This window comes from Colobus angolensis, unplaced genomic scaffold (genome assembly GCF_000951035.1).
Source record: "Colobus angolensis palliatus isolate OR3802 unplaced genomic scaffold, Cang.pa_1.0 Scaffold15, whole genome shotgun sequence".
In the NCBI taxonomy this organism is placed as follows: Eukaryota; Metazoa; Chordata; class Mammalia; order Primates; family Cercopithecidae; genus Colobus; species Colobus angolensis.
The window spans coordinates 7,805,706-7,827,797 of record NW_012114599.1 but is presented as its reverse complement, the minus strand read 5'-3'; positions in this window follow the sequence as shown (position 1 = coordinate 7,827,797).

Sequence of the window (22,092 nt, the reverse complement as noted above, 5' to 3'; positions counted from 1 at the left end):
ATTTTGTGTGATTCACATCCAAGCTTAGAATAATGTTCCAATTTATTAGGCTGTGTTGTGGTTCCAGTTATAGTTTATTTTTTAACTGTAATCAGTTTTACATATAATCTTACTAACCCGCACATAACTTTTTAATAAAAATTAAATCATTTTACTTTGGCACTTTTTATATAAAATAGTAAAAATTTTAATTGCAAAAGAGCACAGAGCTATGAACTAGCACATGGTTAAAATATGACTGAGGAGCCTGTGTGACTTTGAAGCTGAACATTCATTAGTACTTGGGTTTCCCTCCCAAGAACACAGTACCTTAATCCACCACCAAAAATATATACCACATACATGTATTTGATGGAAATCATTCGTGAATGGTCTACTCACAAGGCTTTCTGCTCTCCCAAACTGTGACCAGATGGATTATATGCAGATAATGGAATAAATTTAACTTGCAAGTTGCTTTGGGATCATGAAAAGGATATGGAAGAGAGGATAATACCACATTGCTGGTTTCCAGTTCTAGTTCAACCACCTATGAATCTGGACAAGTCCTGGTCGCTCTGATCCTTTTGGTGTTCTTATCTGAGAGGACTTTTTAAGAATCAAGTGTACAAGTTACAATTAAGGAACAGTCTGCCAAAACCAGAAAGATTAATTTTTTGCTACACAAACAGTTCTTTAGGGAGAAGAAGTAAGCATTCTTTCATAATCCAAAATATTAACAGATATACAGGAAACATTTTGCAACATAAGAAGCCTAATCTATTGCCTGTATTGATACCAATGTCAGAGTTTTCAACTTGTAAACTGTGAAGAATACTTGAAACTCAATAGTAAGAAAATAATCCAATTAAAAAATGAACAGAAGAAAAAATACAGGCAAAAAACTTGAACAGACACTTTTTCAAAGAAGGTATACAGATGAATGGCAAGTAAGCACATGAAAAGATGTTCAACATCACCAGTCATTAGAGAAGCACAAATTAAAATCACAATGAGGTATTACTATACACCTGTAAGAATGGTTAACACTCTTTAGAATTGAAATACCAAGTACTGAGGTGAATGCAGAGCAACTGGGACTCTCATACATTGCTGGTGAAAATGCAAGGTAGAACAACTACTCTGGAAAACAGTTTTGCAGTTTCTTTTTTATTTTTTTTTTCAGACAGAGTCTCGCTCTGTCGCCCAGGCTGGAGTGCAGTGGCTGCAGTTTTGCAGTTTCTTAATAATGTTTTACTAAAAGTTGTATATACACTTACCAGAAATTCACCTCTGGGATTTACCCCAGATAAATGAATATTGATGTTCACACAAAAATCTATACATGAATGTTTATAGCAGTTCTATGCATAATTGCTAAAACTCAAAATATTTTATATGTGCTTTAGTGAGTAAACGAATAAATAAACAGTGGTACATCCATTCAAACAGTGGAATACTACTTACCAGTAAGAAGAAAAGAACTACTGATACACAAAACAAAGGATTTATGCTGAGTGAAAGAAACTAGTCCCTAAAGGTTACACGCTGTAAAATTCTATGTATACGACATTACCCAAAGTAAAAAAACTATAATGCTTGAGAACAAGTAAGTGGTCACCAGGGGTTAAGAGTGGATGACATTGTGTCTCTAAGGGAGAAGCACAAGGAAGTTTGTGGGGTTAGAAACTGTTCTGTATCCTAATCATGGTAGTGGTTACACAAATCTATACATGTGTTAAGATCAATAGTGCTGTACACAAGAAAAACTGAATTTTACTCTATGAAAAATTTCGAAGTAAAATTTTAAAGTGACACTGTATATCAGTCTACTAGTCAAGAATTTTTAGGATTATTCACTTTGTACTGAATAAAATTCACACTTCAAGGCAATTTTCCTCCTTCATCTTCTACCACTTCTCTCATCTTCCCTCAGTACATAATCATCAACAGGCAGCTAGTTAATGTTTGTGTATTTAAATCTCAGATTTTACATATACATAATGATGAAATGTATCTAACGTGAAATTTTAAACAGATGTTTCTCTGTACAATTCTAATTATTCAAATATTTGCAAATATCTGGATGGACAATATTTTTCACTGTCTCTAGCTATTTGGCACTTTTCCAACATTGAAGTTTTGTATATTAATATTTCCAGTCCCTAAAGGAAAAGTAGTTTTTCATGTCAAATGAATTATCGCATTTATGTCTCAACGTCTACAAAGTTGGTCAACATCCTCAGTTCAATGTTTCTGAATCATTACCTATATTTGCATGCTCAGAACCAGGAAAGTCACACTGTTAAAATTTATATTGATATCTCTCTCTATATATATATGTATATAGATAGATACATAGATATAGATATAGATATAGATATCCCTATATTAAACTTTTGAAAATCTGGTGTAAGTTAACATTTGGGGTATTCCTAGCCTCCTACCCTGTGCCATTTTTTCCTGTGAACTATCACCTTCACTCACAAATTTAATTTCTAGCCATCTGTATATCCTCCGACTGACTTTTCAAAATTCTGTTCAAGAGAGGTAACTAAGAAGTAACGTGTTGATTGGACCCCTGAGTGAATACCAAAGAACCTTGACAAGAAAAAGTGACAACTGAAGAAAAAATTCAGTACTCTTTAAATTCCACATAACATGATCACAATAATCTTGCCAAGAGCAAAACTACATTTTAAAATAGTGTGGATTGTCTTAGAAAGCAGTCAAGGGGAAATGTTCAAGGCTAATAGTAGGGTGCAGCAGGACAAATGGGATGTGGGCAGGTAGGGAGTTTTCCCTATGTCCCTGTGGAAATCACGCACCCATGTGTAATTTTATCCTTGAGAAGTTACTCAAGGGAACTGGACACATACCCTGACCCCAAAATATCCATTCTGCTAACTTCGCAAGGCCTAAAATACAACCACAAATTACTTGTCACTTTTAGTCTAGAGAAAATAAAGAAGTAAAAAGGGCATGGGCCCTGACTCCAGTGGGTCTCATAAGTTAAAAAACAAAAACTCTTGTTTGAAATAATTCATGAACAAATAAAGGTACAGTTCCACAGGAAAAGATCCACAAACAGAAGGAAATTAGAGATGACAGAAGAGTGGAAAGTATTCAAAAGATTTTTATAAGAACCGAGGCTTGGTCTGAGCCTTGAGTAACTAACATGCAGAGAGGAAACGGGAGTTCATTCTGGAAAAACGGATTGAACACAGGGTGCCAAGAGGTATGGCACCACAACTTCATTGGCTTTGAGTATAGTCCATCATTACAATATATGCTTTTACTTACAACATTTTTAATAAAATATTTTCATTATTTTTCTCTGATGCTATCCAAGAAAGGAGCAAATGAGAAGGGAAGGCAGATTTTCTTCCTCTCAAATCTAATTTATGCATTCAGTCTTTCTCCTTGAGAGCTGAAGCAGACTTCATAACCCAGAAAAAGAGCCAGGACATTGATGTTCTAAACAAATGACTAAATTATCCCTGTTTCCTTTACCTGAAATACCGGAATATAATGTTAAATAATAAAGTATATTACCAGCAAAGTTTAAACAAAAGTTATGTGCATTTTAAAACTAAGAGTAAATGGTTCTTGTCTTAAATACAATCTAAATACTGTCAAATTGTCTAGAAGACATAGCTTTTCCTTACAGCCCTAGGATGCTGGGAAAATTGCTACACTATCTTACATATACATTCTTGAATTAACCGACAGAAACACAAACATACACACACAAAACACACAGCTGAAATAAAACACAAGAAAGCTAGAACTCTTGATTTAAAAAAAGAAAAAAATGCATTTCCTGCCTGCTCTACCCAGTAGTAACTTTAAATATAGATACATGGTATCTAGAGCAGGGGAAATATTTATAGCAGAATTGAAACTGGGAGAATTCCCATAAGACTAAGTGTGGGACTTTTTTGGTTTTTATTTTTTTTTTCTTTTCTCAGAAAGGACAGTGTATTTTAGAATTCCCAAGAAGAAAGGTCAAATGAGAAAATTAGTTTTGAGAGGGTGGAAATCTGCTTCCCCTTCTCATCTTGTTTCTTTCTTGGATAGCATCAGAGGAAAAAAAAATGTTGAAAATATTTTATTAAAAACGTTGTAAGTAAAAACATATATTGTAATGATGGGCTATATTCAAAGCCAATTTGGGGTTAAAGTCTGGTAATCTCAAGGAGGTCATGGGCCTTTAAAGTAAAACAAAATTTGTATTAGTCTAACTTTTGCCATCTAGCAACCTATTAAGACTTGCCATCAAATAAGTCAAAAGCAAAAAGGTTACATATCCTCTTATCTTTACAGAAAGATTTTCTTTGCTGAACAAGAAAACTGAGAAGAATAAAGTTTCTAAAAGAAATTCAAGAGTCCCGAAGAAATAAGCTTAAATGATTGGCATAGAATTGCTGAATATTAGATTAATATGTATGAAATGTTTATATTTGTAGTTATAATCCAAAATATTTATACCCCTGCAAAGTAACTGCAGATATGAAGTGAAGTGGCAGAGTATAATAGTTGCTTATTGCTGTGTAACAACCCCCCAAATTTAGTGGCTTATAACACTTACTTTCTAACCATTTTTGAGTCAGAAATCCTCATACTACTTAACTGGGACCCTGTTTCAGATTATCTCACAGGCTGCAATCAACGTACTGCAATGGGCTGCAGTCATCTCAAGGCTTGACTGGGGAAGGATCCTTTTCATAGTTCACTTACATGACTGTTGGCAGGAATTACTTTCTTAAGGCTGTTGGCTAGAGGCTGCCCTCTGTCCCTTGCCATGTGGACCTTTCTAGAGGGCAGCTCACACATAGAAGCTTGTTTCATCAAAGCAAGCAAGAGGATACAAAGAGAGAGTCAAAACGAGATGGAAGCTTCATGCTTTTATAATTTAATCCCTCAAGCAACACCCCATCACTTCTGCCATATACTATTTATCAGATGTGAGTTACCAGGTCCAGTTAGCACAAAGAAAGGGTATTACATACAAAGGCCTGAATCAGAGACTCAGGGCAGAGATCAGTGGGAACTATCTTGAATGCTGTATGCAATACAAGGTTTGATAGAGTATTTAAAAATGGATAACCATAAGTTCTTGCAGATACATATATATATTCATATATAATATATCATGTAGATATATGTTATACATCATGCATATATATTTATATATTATATATAAGTATTATATACTATGTGTAATATATATTATATTTTATATATTATATATTATATATAAATATATATATACACACACACATATAAAATGGAGGTGGCACTTCCCCCTTCTTAGAAACTTGTATTTTATATGTGCTGTCTGCCTATAAAATACAACACTGCAAATATAAATTAACAAATACTTTTCTGCTCATAACCATTAATGTTTCTGCTTTTAACACAGTCAACTTTAAATATAAAGGACACTGGATCCTTTCCTTACTCCTTATACGAAAATTAATTCAAGATGGATTAGAGACTTAAATGTTAGACCTAATGCCATAAAAACCCTAGAAGAAAACCTAGGTAGTACCATTCAGGACATAGGCATGGGCAAGGACTTCATGTCTAAAACACCAAAAGCAACGGCAACAAAAGCCAAAATTGACAAATGGGATCTAATGAAACTAATGAGCTTCTGCATAGCAAAAAAAACTACCATCAGAGTGAACAGGCAACCTACAGAATGGGAGAAAATTTTTGTAATCTACTCATCTGACAAAGGGCTAATATCCAGAACCTACAAAGAACTCAAACAAATTTATAAGAAAAAAACAAACAACCCCATCAAAAAGTAGGCAAAGGATATGAACAGACATTTCTCAAAAGAAGACATTCATACAGCCAACAGACACATGAAAAAATGCTCATCATCACTGGCCATCAGAGAAATGCAAATCAAAACCACAATGAGATACCATCTCACACCAGTTAGAATGGCAATCATTAAAAAGTCAGGAAACAATAGGTGCTGGAGAGGATGTGGAGAAACAGGAACACTTTTACACTGTTGGTGGAATTGTAAACTAATTCAACCATTATGGAAAACAGTATGGCGATTCCTCAAGGATATAGAACTAGAAGTACCATATGACTCAGCCATTCCATTACTAGGGATATACCCAAAGGATTATAAATCATGCTGCTATAAAGACACATGCACACATATGTTCATTGCGGCACTATTCACAATAGCAAAGACTTGGAATCAACCCAAATGTCCATCAGTGACAGACTGGATTAAGAAAATGTGGCACATATACACCATGGAATACTATGCAGCCATAAAAAAGGATGAGTTTGTGTCCTTTGTAGGGACATGGATGCAGCTGGAAACCATCATTCTCAGCAAACTATCGCAAGAACAGAAAACCAAATGTTACTGCATGTTCTCACTCATAGGTCGGAACTGAACAATGAGATCACTTGGTCTCGGGAAGGGGAACATCACACACCGGGGCCTATCATGGGGGGGGGGGGGGGGGAGGGATTGCATTAGGAGTTATATCTGATGTAAATGATGAGTTGATGGGTGCTGACAAGCTGATGGGTGCAGCACACCAACATGGCACAACTATACATATGTAACAAACCTGCACGTTATGCACACGTACCCTAGAACTTAAAGTATGATAAAAATAAATAAATAAATAAATATAAATGACACGAAATACCAGATTGATTCATCTCATCAATCTAACATTTAAATAATGCTTCTTTGCTTGAAATGTGCTGAAAGTATGTGCCATCCCTCTCAGCATTTATGGGGTATTGGTTCTAGGACTCTTACAGATACCAAAATTCATGCTCAAGCCCCTTATCACTTGGCTGAGTATTTGCATGTAACCTATGCACATCCTCTGGAATACTTGAAATCATGTCTATATTATGTACAATAACAAATACAATGTAAATGATATGCTAATAGTTGTTATACTGTATTGCTTAGGGGATATGACAAGGAAAAAAATCTGTACACATTCAGTACAGACACAGCCATCCATTTTTTTCCAAATATTTTTGATCTACAGTGAGTTGAATCCATGGACGCAGAACTCACATATATGGAGGGCTGACTGTATAAGAGTTCTTACAAATGTTGCAGATTATTAGATCAATATTCACTTTTTTGAAAATAAATAATGAAATTTTGGCCTCATAATTATGAAAAAGATCATTTTTATGTTTATGTAGCTTGTGTGTTTTGCATAGTTTGTTGTTCACTCCTCACCTTTGCCATGCCTTGGGAGTGTAATATTATTCCCAACTCCACTACCTTGAGCTTGGCCTTATGATTTGCTTTGACTAGTGAAATGACATTATGCTGGCTCCAAGCACAAGCCATAAGGGGTATTGCAAAATTTTACTTCCTTTTAAGTATATGCCCTCCAGCCTGAAAATATGTTCTATGCTCCTTGAGACCTGTTCCCAGAATGAGAACACTTGGAGCAGACTGGAACTTCTCCTGAATCCTGGAACTAAATACATCCAGCTGAGGCCAGACAACCTACGCCCAGCCACAAGCAATAGTCAGGCCAATATGCAAGAAGGAAATGCTCCTTATTAGACACTGAAATTTGAGGTTATTTTACAGCAAAAGCTACTAAAACAGCTTGATTAATTTTAGAAAAAGAAAGTAAGCCCACAATCTTTAGAAGCAGAACATCAACAATTTCTAAACCATCCATACTGGGATTAAGTCTTCCATTCTAACATTATCACTTACTGCACCAAGTGCTATCTGACCTTGAACAAGTTACTCTCAACTTCTCTGAGTCACAGTTTCCTTAAAAGAATTCAATGAAATATATCTGAAAGCATCTGATAGAGCCCTGGAATAGAGTAGGTATCAACTGATGCTTGTTTTATTTTCTGAATAATTAAGTCCAGTACAACACATTGAAAACAAATGTAGAAATCTGAAAGGAGTTAAAGCAGAAAATATTACTATAAATAATTAAACTGATTTGACCAGAAATTTCAGAAATCCAAAAATTTTAATTGTAATTAAATAGGTGTCTGACTCATTAGTGGAAGTGATAAGAACTTATGGATCAATAAAATGAGCTCAATAAAAATTCTTCCTACGGAGATTAATACTATTTTCAACCCAGTAAATTATTATTTAATATAAACTCTACACATTAAGAATTTGTGCTAATTTAATTTGGATAAGGGTAAAATTTACCTTTCTTTCTGTCTGCTTTTATTTTAGGTTTCGGTGGTTCATGTGCAGGTTTGTTACGTGGGAAAGGTGTGTGTCACTGGGATTTGATGTACAAATGATCCTGTCACCTAGGTAGGGAGGATAGTACCCCATAGGTAGCCTTCTAATTCACATCTTTCTTTTTAAACTGAATCTTTAAAAGCATCCAAAAAGAGTGTAATCAAGCTTAGAGAGTTTGCTGAATCTACTAATATTATTTAGTTTTCTGCTAAAATATGCTATGGCAACAGACAACTCAGTAGCTTAGAAAATCAATAATGTATTTGTCACTGTTACCTATCAGACGTAAGTTGTCTGCAGCTCTTTCTGTGCATATATTTTATGTCCTTATCTGAGAATGCTGTTCTTGTGACAGAGAAGTCAAAAGCAATGGTGAAACGCCAGGATGCTTCCTAAAGTTTCTGCAGGAGCAAGGATTATATCACTCATACATACACTGCATTGAGCAGAGCAAGTCATGCAATCAAAACCTGACACCAATGAAGTGAGTGACCCCCAAAGACAAGCCCTATATGGCTGGGCCTAGTATACAGGGAAAGCAAGTAATTAGGAACAATAATGCAATCCACCAAACCAATTAAGAGAATTCGTATTTTAAAAGATTTAGCACACTAATTATCTATATGCAAATAGATGCTGCTAATCATGACAGCTTTTTATTAGTAACTAATATAAAGGATCTCTACCTAAAACACTGTAATAATAAATTCAAATAATTAAAAATATTTGAAATAATAAATCCATAGTTAACTGAAATATAATTTGTACTTTTCATTAATTTGGACTGGTCAGATCATCAATATTGATGCTTTATTACATAAAGTTCAAAAAATAGAAAATCACTATTGACTTGAAATAAAATTAGCTTAAGTAATATCCCCAGATCAAACCATTTCTAGTAAAACTGCAACTAGAATAAGTGAATTTTTTGAATTTAGGCAACTCCTTCTATTTTAGCATGGACAAGTGCATGTGTGCATCAACCATTCTCTGTTCTGTCTTTTGTAATCACTGTGCTCTGGTGCTTTTGGGGGAAGGAACAGTGATGTGCTGGAGCAGCTTGTACCAGCTTGTGAGAGTTATTTTGTTAATTTCTCAGGAAATATACAAAGTGGCGACAAAGCATATTTTTTAAAAATTATATAAATTTTAATTAAATTATATTGAAAGCAAAGGCAACGAATCCTCAAAATTCATCACTTTCTAATTATTTTATTATAAATGTATATTTTCACATTATACTCTAATCTGTGCTCCAGATTATTTATATCTATTGTAGTTGTGTACAGAAATGTTATATAATGATGATGCAGGAGATAGAAACTATTTAGGCAGAGAGTAAGGGCAACAGAGTCCACAGTGGAATTTCCCTTTTAACAAAAAGCAGTCCCCAAGTTATGTCTTTTCTAACAAAGAGCAGCCTGAAAATTCAAGCTTCAAACATAGATAAGCAAGCTAGAAGCTTGCATGGATTAATGCTGGGAGCTGTGCCAACAGAAAGGGGCTACCTGGGGGCCAGGTATGTTCAACATAGAGACTCTATTTTCCCTCTTCTTTGTCACCACGTGTACAGTAAAGAAACAGGCAACATGGCACAGGTCAGGCAGAGAACCTATCTGCATAATAAAAGATTAGGGTGGGGCAAGGCAGATTTATGTGCTCTATGCAAATGGTACACCTAGCCCTAACGAGTTTTTCATGCCCTATGCAAATGACACCTGGTCCAATCAATCTTTCATGCCCTGGGTAAATCAGACACCACCTCCTCGAGCTCATCTATAAAGCCTGCTACATTTCCCCACGGAACCAGCAACCAACCGGTTTCTCCAGGACCCCTCTCCCTGGTAGAGAGTTCTTCTCTTTCTTTTGCCTATTAAATTTCCACTCTGAACCTCACTCTGTGTGTGTCTGTGTCATGCTTTTCCATGGCCGTAAGACAATGAATCTTGGTTATTTATCCCAGACAATGACCCCACTTCATTTTAGAGGCCTGTCCAGGATCCAAGGTAGATTCACTGGAAGGGTGAGTATAGGAGCAAACCCCAACCATTTCTTGTCATTTTAAGGCCTCTGTCCTCCATTTTAAAATCAAACCAAACACTGGGCCCCCTTCAGCCATTTAAAAATGGTTAGTGTGGCTGCCAACCTTACAAGACTCAGGGGATAGGCTTGCCAGGGAGAGCTTAGCAAATCTCTCAGTGCCCTAAGGGTATTGGGAGTGTTGGCTTTGTTTTGAACCAGTTTCCTTTCATGGAGAGCCTAGTCATCATGTGGGGCTGGAAGAGGTGCAGAGGCAACTGAGGGTTCCTGGCCAGGGCCACACCCTGGTGTTACCTGAAGGCTTCTGGACTAACCCCAGCCTCCAACAGCCTGATGGGTGTCAGCAACAGGATCTCCAAGCTTTTTCTATCATAAATTTCCTCTTTTCCTGTCCACAAATACCATGTCTCCTATCCCCTCTCCATATGCAAAACTATGGGAATTTTTACAGTTCAGGGAAGTAATCTTGCCTTACAAGATCACCACATGCTGTAGTAACCAGAAATGTAGCTCAAAGGATTGCCATTTTTGTGATTTTCTAGAACAGAGAATTTGCCCCACCCCAGAGTGACTGTCTGTCTACCCTTGGTCTGGACAGCCCATGGTATTTCAAGGCCTACTGCACCACCTAGTGGAACAGGAATCCTCTCCATGAGGCAGTCAGTTCCTTTGCCAAAACAATCTTATTTCCCAGTTCTCCTCCCTTTTTGTGCCCCTCTACAAGAGACTACTAGGCTTTATGCTTCTTCTGTGAATAGGAAAACTCAACAATGAGGAGGAAAATGTCCTCCCAAACAAAATTTTAGTGTCAATACTGTCCCATCAGCAGGAAAACTGCCATTCAGTACCTATGTTCTTTTAAGGCACCTCTTCTGCCTCCAATTACAATCATACTTAAAGAGTAAGGCAATTTTATGTCCGAAAGTTAACCAGAGCCACTGCTTAAGAATAAATACTTTATTCCAGGCCATAATGGCAGATTATAGAGCTCAACCCAGTACAGTGCCTGCATTAAGGGGCCTTGCCCTAAAGCAACTATTGCATAGTCTTTCCCGAGATCCATCTATCAGGGAGTCATGCAGATCACACAAGTCTAGGAAGTCAAAGGGAAATCACCAACGGAGGACTGTTGTTGCATGTGTGAATGTGACACATCCCAATTACTTAGCTCCTTCGGATCCATGATGGAGGGTAATGTCTGCATCTATGGGCAGCACCTTTAACAGATGCCAGGGTACGGGGAACCAAGGAGGGAAAACAGCTGCGGGGGACATCCCCACTGTCTTACCCTCCGCACTAAGCCATTGCAAAGGAAAGGAAGGAGACTAAAAGGGTGCCTTTTTCTTGCTTCTCTTTCTAGATGAGTAATAGACCATCTTCAGCCTAAAGGCTTCTGAAATGTATTCTGAAGCACTGAGACTCCTGTGAACCTGAAACTCTGCTTTTGGACAAGGGCATGGCCTTCTTACTAGACCTTTGCTAGTGTTTCACAATCAACTCAGCTCCTTAAGCAATCATAGCAGGCAGGCCCATAGGGAAGGATTCCCCAAAACTAGAGAAGCAACTTCTGGGAAACCATCCGAGGCAGCTCTTGAGTGTCCAGGCCTTTCTTGACCGTTTTATCTGAGGCCTCCTCCAACTATGTCATCAGCTTCTGTAGCTCCACCATCTCCAAAACTCTCCACTCCCCAAGCATCACTCTTACCCTGACAGGAAATGCCCAAAGGAAAGTGATGCCACTAGGGTTCTAGTTCCCTTCTCATTGTAGGACCTTAGGCAAATAAAGGGACACTTAAGCTGATTTTCTGATGACCCCAATAGGTATATAGAAGATTTCCAAAATTTAACTCAGGTGTTTGACTTCTCATGGAGTGGTGTTATGCTGCTCCTAAGCCAACACCTACTCATAGCTGAAAACAGGCAGCTCTGCAAGTAGCAGAGAAATTCAGAGATGAGCAGTATGTCTCCTATAGCAGGCCAAAGGAAAAAAAAAAAAAGAGAAAATAGGGAAAGTGAAGAAATAGGGGAACCATCATCCCCAATAGGAAGAAGAGGCAGTACCTCTTGACTCTGATTGGAAATCCCAATGACTCCACAGATGAATGGAAAAGGAAACATGTTTTAATGTACATATTGCAGGGCCTACAAATACTAGGGCCAGACCTTTTAACTATTTGAAACTGTCCATGATAGACCAAAAGCCAAATGAGAATCCCACAGACTTTATGGAAAGGCTGAAAGAGACACTAATAAAATACACCTCCTTATCCCTTGATTCAATCAAGGGACAGCTCATCCTAAAGAACAATTTTATTACATAGGCAGCTCCTGATATTAGAAGGAGACTGCAGAAGTGGGCCATAGGACCAGAAAGGACCTTGGAAAATTTCCTGAGGGTGGCCACCTTTGTGTTTTATTATACAGACAAGGAGGAAGCCCAGGAAAAAGAGAGAAAACACAAGAGAAAGACAGAGGCTCTAGTAGCTGCTTTACAGGCTTCCAAACTCCAGGATCCCCGAGGTGCATCCACTAGTTGCTACCAGTGTGGCAAGTCAGGTCACCTTAAGAAGGACTGTCCAGGCAGCAAGAGGAAGCAATCTTGACCCTGTCCAGAGTGTGGCAGGGACCACTGGAGATCAGACTGCCCCTGGAGATGAAGGTCACTGGGTTCAGAAACAGTCTCACAGATGATCCAATAGGACTGACAGGTCCTGGGTCTCAGATCCCTGGTGCGAGTGGCTCAAGCTGCCATTACTGCAGAGGAGTCCAGGGTGGTTCTGGAAACTGAAGGAAGGAGGGTGGACCTCCATCTGGACACTGGAGACAGCCTCTCTCCTTTCTGTAATCCAGGCCTCCCCTCTTCCTGTAGCACAAGCATGATGGGCATCTCAGGAAAAGTTCAGCCCAATATTTTTCTCAATCCCTTAGTTGTGGTTGAGGGGTGCCTATTATTTACATATGCCTTCTTAATCATGCCTGAAAGTCTCACTCCTTTATTTGTTAGAGACATTTTAGCTCACATGGGGCCAACATCCTTATAGCCCCAGGACAAACTTTTTGTCTCCCCCTGGTGGAAGCTAACATTAATCCAGAAGTGTGGGAAACTCAAGGAAGAATAGGTCAATCTCTAAGCACTAGGCCAGTCTGGATCCATCTTAAGGATCCCACTTCTTTTCCTAATCAGAGACAATATCCCCTAAAGTCAAAGGCTAGGAAGGGGCTAGAAGACATTATTAATAACCTGAAAATACAGGGCCTCTTCAAACTCTGTAACAACCCCTGTAACACCCCAATATTAGGAGTGCAGAAACCCAACGTGGAATAGAGACTAGTTCAGGACCTCTACCTCATTAATTAGGCCACAGTCCCAGTTCATCTGGTGGGCCCTAAGCCCTACACCTTGCTAAATCCAATGTCTGAGGGAACTAAATGATTCACAGTCCTATATCTAGAGGATGACTTTTTCTGCATAACATTATATCCTGACTCTCAATACCTGTTTGCCTTCAAAGATTCCTCCAGCCAAACTGCCCAGTTAACACTGAGAGTTCTGTCTCAGGGATTTTGAGGCAATCTTCACTTGTTTGGATAGGCACTGTCAAAGGAGCTCTCCGAGATTTCTGTTGCAGTATGTAGATGACATACTGCTCTGTGCCCCAACTGAGAAAGTGTCTCAGGAAGGCACCGAAGCTCTTCTTAATTTCTTAACTGACAGAGGATATAAGGTTTCAAAATCTAAGGCCCAGCTTTGCCAGACCTCAGTGAAGTACCTGGGTTTGTTGCTGTCTGAAGGGACCAGAGCATTAAGGGAAAGATTAAGCCCATTTCCTCCTTCCCCCTCCCTAACACCATCAAGATGGATAACTGGGTACAGTGAGATAGCTTGTCCCTTATATCACCTCGTAAAAGAAACTCAAGCAGCTAAAACTCATTTCATAACCTGGGAACCTAAAGTTCAAAAGGCCTTTAACAGCTAAAACAAGACTGATCTTCATGTATCAGAAAGGCAGGGAATGGCCCTGGGAGTTTTAACTCAGACTTGAGAACCAACTCAACAGCCACCGGCAACCTGAGTAAGGAACTTTATTTGGTGGCTAAAGGATGGCCAGCACACCTCTAAGCAGTTGCCACAGTGGCCCTACAGGTACCAGAGGCCACCTAATTAACCCTAGGAAATAGCTTAACTGTTTGTACCCCCACATAATGTACCAGGATTGCTGTCTTCAGGGGGAGCCTTTGGCTAACAGACAGACAGCTCCTTAAATATCAGGCTCTGCTGTTAGAAGTGTTTACAATTCTATCGAAAACTTGTTGTTGCCTAAACTCAGCCACTTTCCTCCCCAAGGAAACTGGGGAACCTGAGCATGACTGTAAACAAGTTGTGGTACAGACTTAGGCAGCCAGGGAGGATGTCAGAGAAACTCCCCTAGAAAATCCAGACTGGACCCTCTTCATGGATGGATGTTTCTTTGTGGAACAAGGATCCCATAAAGCAGGATGTGCAGTAGTCACTCTGAGTGATGTTACTGAAAGTATGCCCCTCTCTCCAGGCACAAGCACTCAATTGGCTGAACTGATAGCTCTTACAAGCTATAAGGATTCAAAATCTTGAATTAAGTCAGAGAAAGTTAGCTAACATTTACGCTGACTCAGAGTATGCTTTCTTAGTTCTTCATGCTCATGCTGCCATTTGGAAAGAAAGACACTTATTTTTTACCACTAATGGATCCCCCTATAAAATATCACCAGGAAATTAACATGTTATTATCCTCAGTTTTCCTTCCATGAGAGGCAGCAGTGATATACTGTAAGGGACATCAAAAGGGAACAGATGAAATAGATGAAGGAAAAAGGCAGCCAAGTCAGTGGCAAGGAAGTCTCAGGGGCTCAACACACTCAAAGCCCCTCTATTCTGGGAAGACTCCATAAGAGAAATTAAGCCTCATTACTCCTCTGCAGAGATAGAATGGGCCATCTCTCAAGGATACACTTTCCAGCCCTCCAGAAGGCTACAGTTAGAGGATGGCAAGCTCCACTTTTTACTTGCAAAAGGATAAAACCTATCAGTGTGCCCAGAGATTGTTTTCAACAGAGAACTTATTAAAAGCAGTCAAAGAGGATGTTAATGCCTGTGAAGTCTGTCTTAAAAATAATCCCCTCAACAGGTGGCTCCTTCCTTTTCAAACCCAAAGGATGGGAAACTATCCAGGGGAGGACTGGCAGATAAAACTCAGCCACATGCCAAAGATGAAGGGCATCCAATACATTCTGGTATTGGTAGATACTTTCACTAACTGGGTAGAAGTAGAAGCATTTCCGTGCCATACAGAAAAAGCTCCTGAGGTAATAAAAGTATTAATGAAATAGATCCCCACTTTGGTCTACTTAAGTATCTCCAAAGTGATAATGGTCCCTCATTTAAGGCAGCCATCACACAGGGAGTCTCAAAGGCACTAGGCATACAGTATCATCTCCATTGTGCTTGGAGACCTCAGTCCTCAGGAAAGCTAGAGAAAACAAATGATATTATCAAAAGGTACCTCAGAAACCTGTCCCAAGAAATTCAACTTCCTTGGGTCACTCTTTCCTCCCATGGCTTTACTGCAGGTAAGAAATTCCCCTACAAAATTAGGTCTGAGCCCTTTCAAGATTCTGTATGGATGGCCTTTCATTACAAATAATTTCCTATGAAACCAGGAAACCTCTGAACTGGTTAAGCATGTAACCTCTCTGGCTCATTTTCAACAGGAATTAACACAATACCAAAAGCCCAACCCGAAGGAACAGGACCACCATTATTTAACCCAGAAGATTTGTTGTTTGTAAAATTATCCCTTCTCTCTCCTTCTGTAAGCCCAAGCTAGGAAAGGGCCTACACTGTTCTCCTTTCAACCCTCTCAGTGATAAAAGTTACAGGAATTGACTCCTGGATACATCACACTAAAGTCAAAGCCTGGAAAGCTGAGGGAGCAACCCCTGACAGCCTGAAAAAAGTCCCAGCTATCAATGCAAAAAAAAAAATAGAGCTTAAGTTGAAAATCGTAAAAGATAAGTAAATGAGTGAGCGCTACTCATCCTACTGAGTGCCACCCACACGTTACCAGATACTGTCAATCGTTTTTACTTTTCCTCTGAGATTTACTATCAGATATTAGAACTTCTTTTTTACGCATACTTTCAGGGAGATTTCGATTATCCATGGGTTTACATTTGTAACTTCATAAACTCCCAAAGGGAAATTCTGTATCTTGACAAGTAAAATTTTAAATGGTAATTATTTACTATGCCACACTTGAGGGAATTGTTAAACTCACTCTACTATTTGCTATATACTGTAGCAACCCCCGGAATGGAATATCAGACAAAGAATGTCAATTGCTATAGTATTTTGCTTAATTATTATCCTTATAGCAGGGATAATAGTTACAGACAAGAAGTAAACATGAAAGTTTTACTATCACTGAGTCTGCTATGTTTTTTATTGAGTTTGCTAATATGTCATGCTTTAGCTATGCAAAGAAAGTTATAAAGAAGAGATTTTACATAAGAAAGGATCCTGTAAATTCTTGTCCTAAAGAAAATAACTGGTTATGTAAAAAGAGGAATGTTTAGAACAACTCAGAAAGTTTAAGCATGTCTGTGCAACTCATGAAATGATTAATAATTACAGGAAATATTTAGCCAAAGTTAACACTAAAATTACTCTAGCCACCCAACTCAATGCCATTTATCCTATAAAGAATGTTATTTCTATATTAATGCTTCTGGTAAAGTACAGCAACATCTGGTGGAGGCAAATCACTATCTAACAGGTATCAAACAAATTCTACTGTCATGGTTGTGGCCTACAGTACTCCGAGCAATAATGGTAATCTTAATACTCATATTTGATCCCTATATTCAAAACCTTCTTGTAAGATTCATCTCTTTTCACCTAGAAGCTATTAAATTCCAAGTGGTGCTGCAAATGGAACCACACATGGATGCGCCATTCTTCCGAGGACCCTTAGATCAACACCAGAAGGAACTCTAACTGCTGTTCCCCACACAATGCCCCTCTTCAGCAGGAAGTAACCAGAAAGAGTCGTTGTCCAACACCCCCTAACAGCAGTTAGTGTTACCTCTCCTGAAGGGGTACATATGATACAGGAGACAGAAAGGAATTACTTAGGTGGATAGTAAGAGCAACAGAGTCCTCAGTGGAATTTCCCTTTTAACAACAACAACAAAAAAAAAAAAAACCGCCCCAAAATAATTTGTTTTCTAACAAAGAGCAGCCTGAAAAATCAAGCTTCAAACACAGATAAGCAAGCTGAAAGTTTCCACAGGTGAATGCTGGCAGCTATGCCAATAGAAAAAGGCTACCTGGGGGCCAGGTATGTTCAACATGGAGGCTCCATCTTCCCTTTTCTTTGTCACCACATGTACAGTAAAGAAAGCAGGCGACATGTCACCAGCCAGGCAGATATTCCATGTGTATAATAAAAGATTAAGGTTGGGGCAGCCAGATTTTCATGCACCATGCAAATGGCACACCTAGACCTAACCTGTTTCTCATACTCTGTGAAAATTGTACACCTGGTCCAACCAATCTTTCATGCCCTGTGTAAATTAGACACCACCTCCTCAAGCTTATCTATAAAACCCGCAGCATTTCTCCACAGAACCAGCAACCCATTTCTCCAGGACCCCTCTCTGCTGCAGAGCTCTTCTTTTTTTATTTTTTTTTATTTTTTTGTTTGAGACAGAATCTCACTCTGTCGCCCAGGCTGGAGTGCAATAGCATGATCTCGACTCACTGCTCCACCTCCCAGGTTCACGTCATTCTCCTGCCTCAGCCTCCTGAGTAGCTGGGACTACAGGTGCCTACTACCATGCCTGGCTAATTTTTTGTATTTTAAGTAGAGACAGGCTTTCACTATGTTAGCCAGGATGGTCTTGATCTCCTGATGTCATGATCCACCCGCCTCAGCCTCCCAAAGGGCTGGGTTTACAGGCGTGAACCAACACACCGGTCTGAGCTCTTTCTTTCACCTATTTAACTTCAGCTTTGAACCTCACTCTTTGTGTGTCCACGTCCTATTTTCCATGGCCATGAGACAACAAATCTCGGGTATTTACCCCAGACAATGACACCGCTTCAATGGTGTGCTACTGCACATCTCTTCCCAGCTTCCCCATACAAAGACATTATGTTGTTAGCGTAAACTTGGCCACAACACTTTGCAAATGCTACAGATTAAGGCTTGATTTACTGTCTTCTTGACTGAAAAGACTTTTTAAAATATGCTAATAATGCACAGTACTTTAAGTGCACGCTGGGTTGGTAGCGATTACATTTGAATAAGACCAAAAAAAAAGTTAATATCTTTTCAGTATTTGAAAACTATTATCCAACTCAGGAAAGCCGCTCATGAAGTTCTGACACATCTTTGTGTTCACTTTCTCTTTACTCAATAACATAAATGAAAATAAGAACCAAAATTTATCTTGGCTCTATACCCATTTTTGAATGACATTAGCAACGTTTTTGCTGAGTCAGATAGTAAGCAAACATCTATTCACAGTCTCATTTTGTCAAATCATAGGTAAATTACAATCTTGAGTTGACTATGGATAGAAGAGTTTGGCAAAAATTAGTCGAAAGTATTTTGTGAGGATCAATTAGCTATAATGGAACTTACAATAAAGAGTATCATATATTATTAGTTGTAAGCTGTGTGCTACACATCCTTTATGTCAATAATATTTATAATAAACTTACTTTCTTTCAATGATTCAGTTATTAAACATTTACCAATGCACCACTGGAAAGGAAGATGGAAATTAACCAGAAAAAGATAAGGAATTTTTTTCAGTGCCATATCTGCTCTCCTTAATTTTCTAGACATACAGTGAAGCAATGATACCTGTGAATACTTGAGATCCTTCTTCTCTCAGCTCAAGCATTTTTCTGTTCTGCTAAGTCAAACCTAGCAAACAAAATGATTGTATTCAAAGTGGGAAGCAGTAGAAATAGGGCCCTGACAGCGTAGAGGGATACCCCTTTGCTCCCAGAGATGTTTCTTATTTTTCCCCTAAAAAATTACAGAGAACATTATAGTACTGAGTGAGAAGTCATGTTATTTGTGCTCTGACTCTCATCCTAATTCCACATTTTAACCTGCCTCTGCTTTGTATAGATATTATGTTCTTATTAGTGTTTTTTTACATCAAGCTTAATATTCTCAATTCTGTAGCCATTTTTCTTTCATCTAACTTATTCATTCTTGCCCTCTTCATCATTCCTCTTATGTTGCATTCTGGTGTGACAGTATTTTACTAGCAGAACTCTTAATGTAGACTGACCATCAGAAAAATAGTTTCTGGGTTTGGAAACTACATGTCTGTAAAGGCAGTTGAGGACCACGTTGGCCACATTAGCAGTCACCAAACATTGTTGGCTCACTGCAAACTTGAAGTTAACTAAACTGTTCCACACAACCTATTCAGAAGCTGGGTCTCCTGAATAGGAGCTAAGACAAAATACTTTTACTTTGAGAGCTAAGACAAAAATGCCAAAACTGAAATGATGAAGTTCATTATGAACATTAAAAGACAGAGCAAATATAAAAACCAGATAATAGGACTCAAGAAGTATAACAAGAAACAAAGATCCAGTCACACCTAAATAACACCTGAGAAATCATGACAGTACAACTCAGTACATATCAATGATTATAGTAATGATCCTGCATTGTTAATATTTCAGAAAACAAGAAAATGCACCATACTTTTTAGAAAAGTGACCCACCAAAATTATTTTAAGATTGATGTGTAGTAGGCTGATTATTCTCATGAAGGCATAACATTCCCTTAGAAGGTTTTAGAAGCCTCTGGACCTTTAACATGATAGATTCTCTTCAGTGTTTGTTGAATAAATTAAAATAGTGTACATCCAATGTTCTGGGAAAATTTAGCATAAACAAAACCTCAGAAGTAGTGATATCCCCACATTACTACTTATGAGCAATCTTTTACTGAACTCCTTCTAAAATCTTGTGATTTGCATATGTCATTTCTAATCAACAACACTAAAAAAAATTGTTATGCCTATTTTACAGATGAGGAAATCTAGACATGGAGAATTTATGTTAATTGCCCAAGTTCACACAACATGTAATTGGCAGAGCTAGGATTCAAGTCCAGGCCTGTGTCATCTGAACGCTTGGGTATTACCCTTGATTCCATAATTCTTCAAGCAATGATGAGTATGTATATCAATAACTATTAATTTTGGAATCAGTTTGATATGATTGTTTTTCAATTTTAAACATTATGCATGCAGGTTTAAACTTTGCAGCATCAGCTAATATTCCTATCTTTACAAAAACCAGAAAGACAAAAATGTGTGTCTTAAAATCTATTTCCTATAACTAATAACTAGAATGATCCCATCAGTTGAAAATAAAGGGTAATGAAACCTGGTAATATGTGTGCTGTTTATAAATTCATTTGGGGAAAAACTGAAAGCAGACACACACGAAGTACTGAAGTGTTTCCTTTGTATGATACTGACTCCCCTAACCCTCCATTTAGCATCATTGTCAGTATGATTGTCCACTGTCCAAACAGTCAAAACTAGAATGGAGGAGAAAGTTGTTTACTGCAGGCCCCAACTCCCATTTCAGCACCTTCAGCTATTTCTGGCACCCTTGGTTTCCCAGTTATCTTCTACCTCTGAAGGCCTATGGTGCTTTCTGCACACTGTCTAATTTCCAATGAGTGATGAAGAAGTGAGGACTTGATCCTGCCTCCCAGGAATATTTGCATACTATGGAGTATCCAAACGCAAAATCATTATTGGCAATCATTTCCTTTACGGCATCAATGTTGTAATGGTCAACCAAGTTATTAAGGATCTGACCCCCAATATAATATTACATATGATTCCAATAAAGCTTTCCCCAAGGTAACATAAAGGTAGAAGGATTTTGTAACAATAATGAAAGCAGCCCAGGAAAGCACTTAGAGAAATTCTGGTAATTCAACTCCCTTGAGGTAATTTATATTAATAACCATATGTAAAATTCAAAAACGTATTTATATAAAGCCTCTGAATTACACAAATGTGTGTGTGTGTGTGTGTGTAACAGTTTTAATAGCAAATAAGTTCTTAAATAACCTGTTTCAACCCAAACCCAATGTTGAGTGGGATGTTTTACTAAAGTCCTGAAACTGGCAATAGAGCCAAAATCTGTAAGAGGCACTAAATGTGTGATCCACATATTAAAGAGAACCAAAGGCTGGAGCCAGACAGCTTCTCTAGGGATTACAAGGAGACCACAGAAATGGCTTTACTACTCCAAGCCTTCTACCCCTACCCACCTCCCCAACTACTGAGAATAGAGGCTGAAGAAAGGTGAAAACAGAAAGGAGAGGTTACAATTCTCTTCTCCTATCCCATCCCCAGACAACATCACAAGCCTTCTAAGAAGGTGGACTCCAAGGGAATCACTGTAAGGTAGAAGGAGACCATCTTTCCAATCAGTAGCAAGGCTGTGTCCAATGAAGGGGATATGCTGATCTACCCTCGCACCTATAGAGGAGAAAAGGGAACTGGGGAATTACGACAAGCAGTGGGAGAGGGAGGGATGCCCAACAAGCAAACAGTCTTCATTTCCACCATCTGGTGTGCTCAGGAGTGGGAGTTTCCCATAGGTTAAATGGACAGCATGGAAGTAGCTGGGCTGTAGCCATTTTGCTAGTAGCACCCTAAAAAATGTTGCCACTGAGTAGAAACACACACACACGCACACCCACACAAGCACCCATATATACATATA